The following is an 8224-nucleotide window of genomic DNA, read 5'->3' as shown; positions in this document are numbered from 1 at the left end:
CATTGCTTGAGATAATAGGTTACCTCCGTTTTGTTCAAACTATTTCTGATTTTGTGTGGTATCATTAGCAAAAAGCATCATACCGCTTTAAAATGGAAATGTAGACAATTTTCAGTTTAAGATTTTCTTTTTATCTTTTATTGTTATTGACCTAGATATGATGTTTTCCTGAACAAATGTATTCAGATTTCTGCCAGATGCGTTTATTGTTATATTATTGTTCGTTTCTGTGTGTGTTACATTTTAACGTTGCGTCGTTTGTTTTCTCTTATTTTTGAGTTTTATTTCACATTGCGATAAGACGTGTCACGGTACTTTTCTATCCCAAATTCATGTATTTGGTTTTGATGTTATATTTGTTATTCTCGTGGAATTTTGTCTGATGCTTGGTACGTTTCTGTGTGTGTTACATTTTAGTGTTGTGTCGTTGTTCTCCTCTTATAATTAATGCGTTTCCCTCGGTTTTAGTTTGTTACCCCGATTTTGTTTTTTGTCCATGGATTTATGAGTTTTGAGCAGCGGTATACTACTGTTGCCTTTATTTATTATGCCTTTTAAACTATTTTGAGTCGAGCATCACTGATCAGTTTCTGAAGACGAAACGCGCATCTTGCGCACAAAATTGTAATCCTGGTATCTATAATTGTTTATTTCTAACTTGCTGCAGGTCTGGGCTTTAATATCTATACTAAAATTTCGATACAGTAACATTTCCGAAACGGTCGTGTTTCACACATCTTAAACAATGTTAATTTGCAGTATACATGAGAAAATTTTGAATACATGCTGTTATATAATAAACAGCTTCGCCATGAGCGCATGATACGCCCGACGTCTTGTGTGGAAGTTTTATGCAATAATCATAAATAGTTTCTGAGGAAGTTTTAAGCAATAACCATTTATTGTTTTTGAGACACGGCGGGACATGTGAAACCCCCCCCCCCCCCCCCTCCATCCTGTTTCTTTTTTACAAATATCACTAAAATAAAATTTTGAATCAAACCAAAAAGTATACAGATCTTTAAATTAGTATAACAAAGAAGTGTGTACAGTTTCAAGCAATAATCATAAATTGTTTTTGAGATACGGCGTGACATGTAAAAAAAACCCTCCCCTTTTTTACAAAATACTCAATAACTCAAAAATAAAATTTCGAGTCATCACCAAAAAGTATACAGATCTTTAGATTAATATAACAAAGAAGTGTGTAAAGTTTTAAGCAATAATAATAAATCGTTTTTGAGATACGGCACGACATGTAAAAAAAACCCTCCCCTTTTTTACAAAATACTCAATAACTCAAAAATGAAATTTTGAATCATCACTAAAAAGTATACAGATATTAAGATTATTATAACTAAGAAGTGTGTAAAGTTTTAAGCAACAATAATAAATCGTTTTTGAGATACGGCGCGACATGTAAAAAAAACCTCCCCCTTTTTTACAAAATACTCAAAAACTCAAAAATGAAATTTTGAATCATCACCAAAAAGTATACAGATATTAAGATTAATATAACTAAGAAGTGTGTAAAGTTTTAAGCAATAATCAAGAAACGTTTTTGAGATACGGTGCGACATGTGAAAAAAACACACACCCCTGTTTTAGTTACAAAGTGCCGTAACTCAAAAAGTTTAAATTTTATTTTCACCAAAAAGTATACAGATCATTTGACCATCATAAGAAACAACATTACACATGGAAAAAAGTATTGCAACACCAAATTGAAATTGAAATTAAAAAAACACTTTTTATTTTTTTGTGATATAATTTGTTAAAATAGAACTAGTTAAACATTATTTAAATATCACCTGAGTTTAATCAATAAATATTGACTCGATAAATTCTTATCTGCACATGCAGCTACTGTACCCGTAAACAGCAAAACAGATGTTTTTATCTTCATTGTTTTCAATACTTTAAATAACCAAGTTTATAAAGTTATATGATTGACACCTTGTTATGGGTCCTCCACAAGTCTTAACTGCAGAAATATGGCAGATAATCAGCATGAGAGAAGCAGGAATGTCGCAGTGACAACTGAACGTATTGTTGGTCTTCACCATCCCACTTTAAGTCGTTTTGAGAATAAAAATCAGGCAATAAACGGTGTTAAAGACCTTCCGACAGCAGGAAGACCCCCTATACCATCTGCTAGAGAAAATCAAGCATAATGAAGGTTGGTAAGAAGGAAACCCATTGCATACAATACAATTCTAAAAAGAGAGTGGTGGGCATACATAAGCTTTTAACAAGAACTGTTCGAGATCGACTAATCGCTACTGGTTATCGTGCGATTAGACCATTTCGAGGACCATTGCTTACGAACAGACACACAGTTGTCCGTATCCAATGTAGTGCGGAGCTCGCCAAAATTGGAAATTAGAATCGTGGAGGAAGATCCATTGTTCCTATGAAATTTGGTTCATCTTTCTTGGCCCGATCGTAGCCCGGATTTGAACCATATCGAGCATATATGGGACACTATTGGGCGTAAAGTGCGCGGAAGGACACCCTAGTTCAAACACTTCATGAAATAACCAATGCCCTTCATCAGAAATGGTTACTGCTACCTTAGCAACAAATTATTCGATTTATGGCAGGAATCATAAGACGTCAAAAGGCGGTTATCCGTTTGAATTGAGGCTGCGCACAAAGTTCTAATTCTTTGGCGTATAACGATCAACCATGATGTGAACAATCATCTTAAGATTTATTTTGAAATGTCAGACATTGTAAAGTTCGACTACAGTAAAAGTTGTAAAATGCATTTTTTTGTACAAAAAACACTTCATTTTGTTATTAAAATTGTGGTTAAATAATTCATTTTTTTTTCAAATATTTTTTGTTCTTTTAAATGCCAATGTTATCATAAACTAGGTTTCAATATTATTTTACAAATATCTTATCATATTACATCCAAAATAAGAGGTTGATTTTTCAAGTTTTAAAAAATCAAGGTGTTGCAATACTTTTTTCCATGTGTATATATTAAGTTTCATGAAATTTGGATATGTCGTTCTCAAGTTACGGTGCGACATGTTTACGCCGGACAGACGGACAGACGGACGGACGGACGGACGGACACCGGACATTTGTATACCATAATACGTCCCGTCAAAATTTTGACGGGCGTATAAAAACAAGGACATATTGTGGTATTATTGCCAATGACACAACTTTCCATAAGAGTTCAAATAACGTTGATGTAAGCAATTATAGGTAACCAAAAGGTCTTCAACAATGAGAAAAAAACTTATTGTCAGCTTTTAAGGCAACAAAAAAATGGGAATCAATTGCATCGAGAAAACTTATCCCATTATTTATAACAGTTTAAGATTAACGAAACCCAAATATGAGAAATATGATGCAATGCCTACCAGCGAATAAAATGCTCTTCCTGGCTTGGGACAAACACATATAGAATGCTACGGGATGTAGAAGCGCACAACTGTTCTGTAATCTGGGACAGTGGTGCAGCATCACAACACAAGATCAAATTAAAGAAAAAACATAAACACCACTGAATTAAAGGCTCCTGATTAAAGACAGGAACATACGGAATGCTGGTGGGATAGTATAGAATTTTAACAGTACAATATAAGAACAATCTGTAAAATTCATAAATATCTCTTAGTTGTCATATTTTAACCTACCAGGGACAAGAACTGATAAACGAATACAAAATCAGAAACGTTTAGTAAATCTTTGTTTGATACAGGTGGTGCATACAAATCATGCTGAACATATACACATTTTAGTCATCCGAAACTTGAAAAACGTGCAGTCAAATTGAAGTTATGTTTGATTTAAATGTCTTAAACGTATGTTAATTTACTTTTAGAACTTTTCGAAAAATGGATGCCGATCATAGTAAATACCTAAGTTTGAAGGAATTCAGTAGTGGCCTAAAAGACTTTGGTCTCAACTTACCCGATAGTTCAGTAAAAGAATTGTTTAAATACATTGACAAAGATGGCCAAAATGGAATTACATTTGACGAATTCCTAGAAGCACTAAGGGTAAATATTATAAAAATAGACCACTTAAGGACACTTAGTATTGAAGGTTTTCTGTTTTAAAAAGCATGATGAGTTTTCCTGAAAAATGAATAATAAGACGTGAAAAACCTTTTAATGTGCATCCTTAAACACGGTGAGAGAAATGAATCTAAGATAAATTTTTAAATATATAATGAGATATGGTATAATTAAATAAAAATAAACAACTATTCAAATGACCGAATGGTGCGGATTTAAACACTTATAGGACATTGTACGACCATCAACAATGAGTAAACCCATATAATATTATATCTACAGAAGACTCTGACATGAAGAACACAGAAACAAGTTAAAACAGAGAAACAAAGGCTTGACATATGAGGAAAACAACAAAGGAAAAACAAAAAAGACCATGACGCTCGAATTACATGCTCATGACTCCAAAAGAAGTGATGTTAGGCACCAATCCTCGTCTTTTGATTGCTTAAAAATATCATTAATTTTACGAACATTTTGTGTAGTTTTTTAAAATGCTATTAAAGCTGTTCTCTACAATTATTTTTCAATTAGATTTAAAAAAATATTTAGACAGTTCCTCCGATTCTTTCATTCAAATTCGTTAATTGTACCATGGAATCAATTCTATTTATTCTGAATTATTGAGTCAGTGATTCCTGACCATCACATAATCCACCACTTTTTACATAAGAGAATGCTCCTACCAAAATCAAAAATAGGACAGTTTTTATTAATTCGTTTGATGTGATTGAGCTTTTGATTTTGAGATTTGATTACGTTTTGAATTTTTCTCGGAGTGTGGTATTTTTTTAGATTTAATTTTTTATACACTTCAGTATCAGTATCTTGTGTTTTGGTCGGTTTATAATATCTACACTATACATTATAGATGTATCAACTAGCTGTTATCACGTGGAATTTTCATTTCACCATGGTATGGCATTTTCCTCTTTGTCGTGGTTTTTTGCCATAACGAATATTCCCCTTTGTACCGTAACGGGGAGCTTGGTAATTTGATGTGTGAGCATTATAAGGTGTGATTGTTTTTGTTAAAATCTTGATGGAAAAAAGTATTGATTCAAATTTCGAATATTTTATTTGCCAATCTATATTGATGTTAAGTATTAATAAATAGATTCATCGTGTTCTGCAAAATCCAATTTTGAAAAAACATTTTTGACGTCTAAAGCGTTTCAACTACAAAAATATTTTTAACCTGACAGATACAGAAGCTATAACTTTTTACCCTTTTCAAATATACCACATTACTACTTTGCCTGGGAATTTATGATCCAAACAAAGTTTTTACTCCAACCTAAAAAGGATCTGTTTTGAATATGGAGCACTAGGAAGGTGTAAGTGGTAAATTGCTTAAGTTATGCACTGTCCATTCTGGGTACTATATTCGTAGACGACAACAACTCGAACAAATTTGGAGAATCTTATATTGAATACGGATGAAACCATATGCAACATCGCCTCTTTCTTATTTTTATTTCTTTATTTGAAGTGCCAGATTAACTTAATGAATTAGGGCTCAATTAAAACAACAAAGAATCTCATTTTAGATTTTTATTTTAAGTTTTTGGTTTTAATTTTATGTTTTACCTACCAGCCTCCAATGTCACAGACGAGGATCTCGATCATCAATGAATCATTTGCCAAGTTTGACAAAACTGGTGACGGAGTAATAACTGTTGAAGATCTGAGGGGTTTTCAGTGTTAAACACCATCCTCAATTCCAAAACGGAGAAATGACTGAGGACCAAATTCTCAGAACATTTCTTGATGTGTTTGACCAGGGAATTAAAGACGGAACGGTAAAAGAAACGTTTTATTTTCTTATGTATCTTGGCCCGTATGCATAAACTACTTAAGTTAAGATTTTCGTTATTAACACTTCAGTTTACCTCCGCCCTTTTTAACTAAGTGGTATGCATGAAAAATCTTAAACTTAGTATTTCCTTAGTAAAATCACGCCAACAAAACTTAAATAGTATGCATTATACCCCTTATACAAAGACAACGCCTTAGACATTGCGATAAGACGTGTTACGGTACTTGTCTATCCCAAATTCATGTATTTGGTTTTGATGTTATATTTGTTATTCTCGTGGGATTTTGTCTGACGTTGGTCCGTTTCTGTGTGTGTTACATTTTAGTGTTGTGTCGTTGTTCTCCTCTTATATTTAATGCGTTTCCCTCGGTTTTAGTTTGTTACCCCAATTTTGTTTTTTGTCCATGGATTTATGAGTTTTGAACAGCGGTATACTACTGTTGCCTTTACTTAGATTTCACTTAAGTCTAAGGCACATATAGAGCTACCTTAAATTTTAACCAATAGTTAAAAGTCAGTCGAGAGTCTACGTTTTTTGTAGAACATTATTAAATAAATTAGCTACAGTTAAATGGATCAATAATTATATTACATATAGAAATAAATACTAATAATTCGTTTGTTAAGAACTAAATATTAACGATCCTCTTCAAATCACGTATAATCAACAAATCAAGAGATAACAGAGGGTAGTTATATACTTCATTCTATCCTCACTTCCCAATCTCGTTGCTGTGATTACCGAAAAGTACTCAGTTTTTACACGCATGAAATTATGACCTGTCCAGAAGCGGATTTCAGGGGGCAAGGATTCTCTCTTTTGTTGAAAAAATTTGGTTGATTGTTTATGGATCACTGAATCAGGTTCCCTCTTATAGCAGCCAGTGTCCCCCTTCTTTATGAAAATTTTTGAACCTGCCACTACTACACAATGAGATTCGCAAATTATATAACGTATTTATTTGATACCTTACCGTTAATATGTGAATGTAATCATGTGCTTAGGAAAATATATCCTACCCAAACCCCAACCCTCAACCCCATTTATTTTGTTGTAAACGGGAAGTTATAAAAATATTTATTTAATAAAGATTTTTTAAAACACCTAAAAGAAAATGTAAGCATGGATCTTGTTGGAAGACGACAGCCCTGAAGAAGCTAAACGATTAAAGTAAAGTCTTATGGAAAAAAGATGTATAAAATTATTTGTAAGCACATGCTTACAATGTTTATTTCTTAGAGTTTAAAACATATTGTTGTCTCCATAAAATATTACATCCATGAAAGATGAATTAAAGATAAGTTAGGGATATTGCACTGTTTAACTTTATTTTTATGTGACTTAGGTGACCAAAGAAGAATTTACTGATTACTACAGTGGGGTTGGTGCAAATATAGATACAGATGAAGACTTTGTAAAAATGATGAAAACTGCATGGGACATATAGAAAAACTGTTTGATCCGAATGAAAATATCTAAAACCAACAATATCTGGATAATTTACTGATACTACCCTTTGGACTGCGACACATCATATCATTTGAAAAAACAACGTTTAAGTTCAAAGTATTATCTTTTATTGTTTTCAAAACCAAACAAGAAACTACATAAAAAGTATATAAGAAAATTACTGTTTGTCTTAAAACTTTAAAGTAAATTACTTGTATTTCAATGTTGTTCGAAAGACAAGGCATTGTGTATTTACATATTGAGTATATAGAACCAGAGTTAAGTAAGAAAATTTAAAGGGCACATATTCTGGTGTTTTTTTAACAGGTATATCTTATTTCATAATGAATTTCAATATTGTCTGTTCAGAACTACTGAATTATTTCAAATGTTAAAAACAATATTTAGTTTTGGTTTATGCATAACCGTAGTTGGATTCCTAAATTATCATAAGATGGTAAGAAATGCCTAATTCGAAAAAACACATTGTGTGTTCGCATAATGAAATAGTATTGAGGTTTCCTTTTATGAACACTTTATTTTGTGTTTAAGTTATTTCATTACAGGAAAGTATTAGGATTTTTATTAACATTTCAATTGCTGTATAATCTGTATAGAATGTTATAGATAGAACAAATTTTATAAGGAATGTCATTTGTAGAGATGAATATCACGATTATATCTTCATTGTGTACATTAAACTCATTATATATATCAGGATGTAAAAACATTTCTTATTTACTGCTTAAACGTTTAGCATGACCAGATTCGATTGATTTTACTATTATTTTCAATTTCTAACAACTTATCTTATTTCATAGGAGTAAAAGAGAGACAGAAACTACCAAAGCAATAGTCTAACTCATAAGGGACGACATAAAAAGTATAATGAAGTAAAATGGTAAAAATGTAAAA

The 8224-nt window shown here is 32.0% G+C and overlaps 1 pseudogene; it reads left to right on the top strand.

Moving 5' to 3' along the window:
- The first annotated feature begins 3848 nt into the window (after window positions 1-3848).
- Window positions 3849-8005, top strand: LOC139516835 (calcyphosin-like protein; annotated as a pseudogene).
- Window positions 8006-8224: the final 219 nt, after the last annotated feature.

The sequence above is a fragment of the Mytilus edulis genome, chromosome 3 (assembly GCF_963676685.1).
Source record: "Mytilus edulis chromosome 3, xbMytEdul2.2, whole genome shotgun sequence".
In the NCBI taxonomy this organism is placed as follows: domain Eukaryota; kingdom Metazoa; phylum Mollusca; class Bivalvia; order Mytilida; family Mytilidae; genus Mytilus; species Mytilus edulis.
This window is presented reverse-complemented; position numbering and strand designations above follow the sequence as displayed.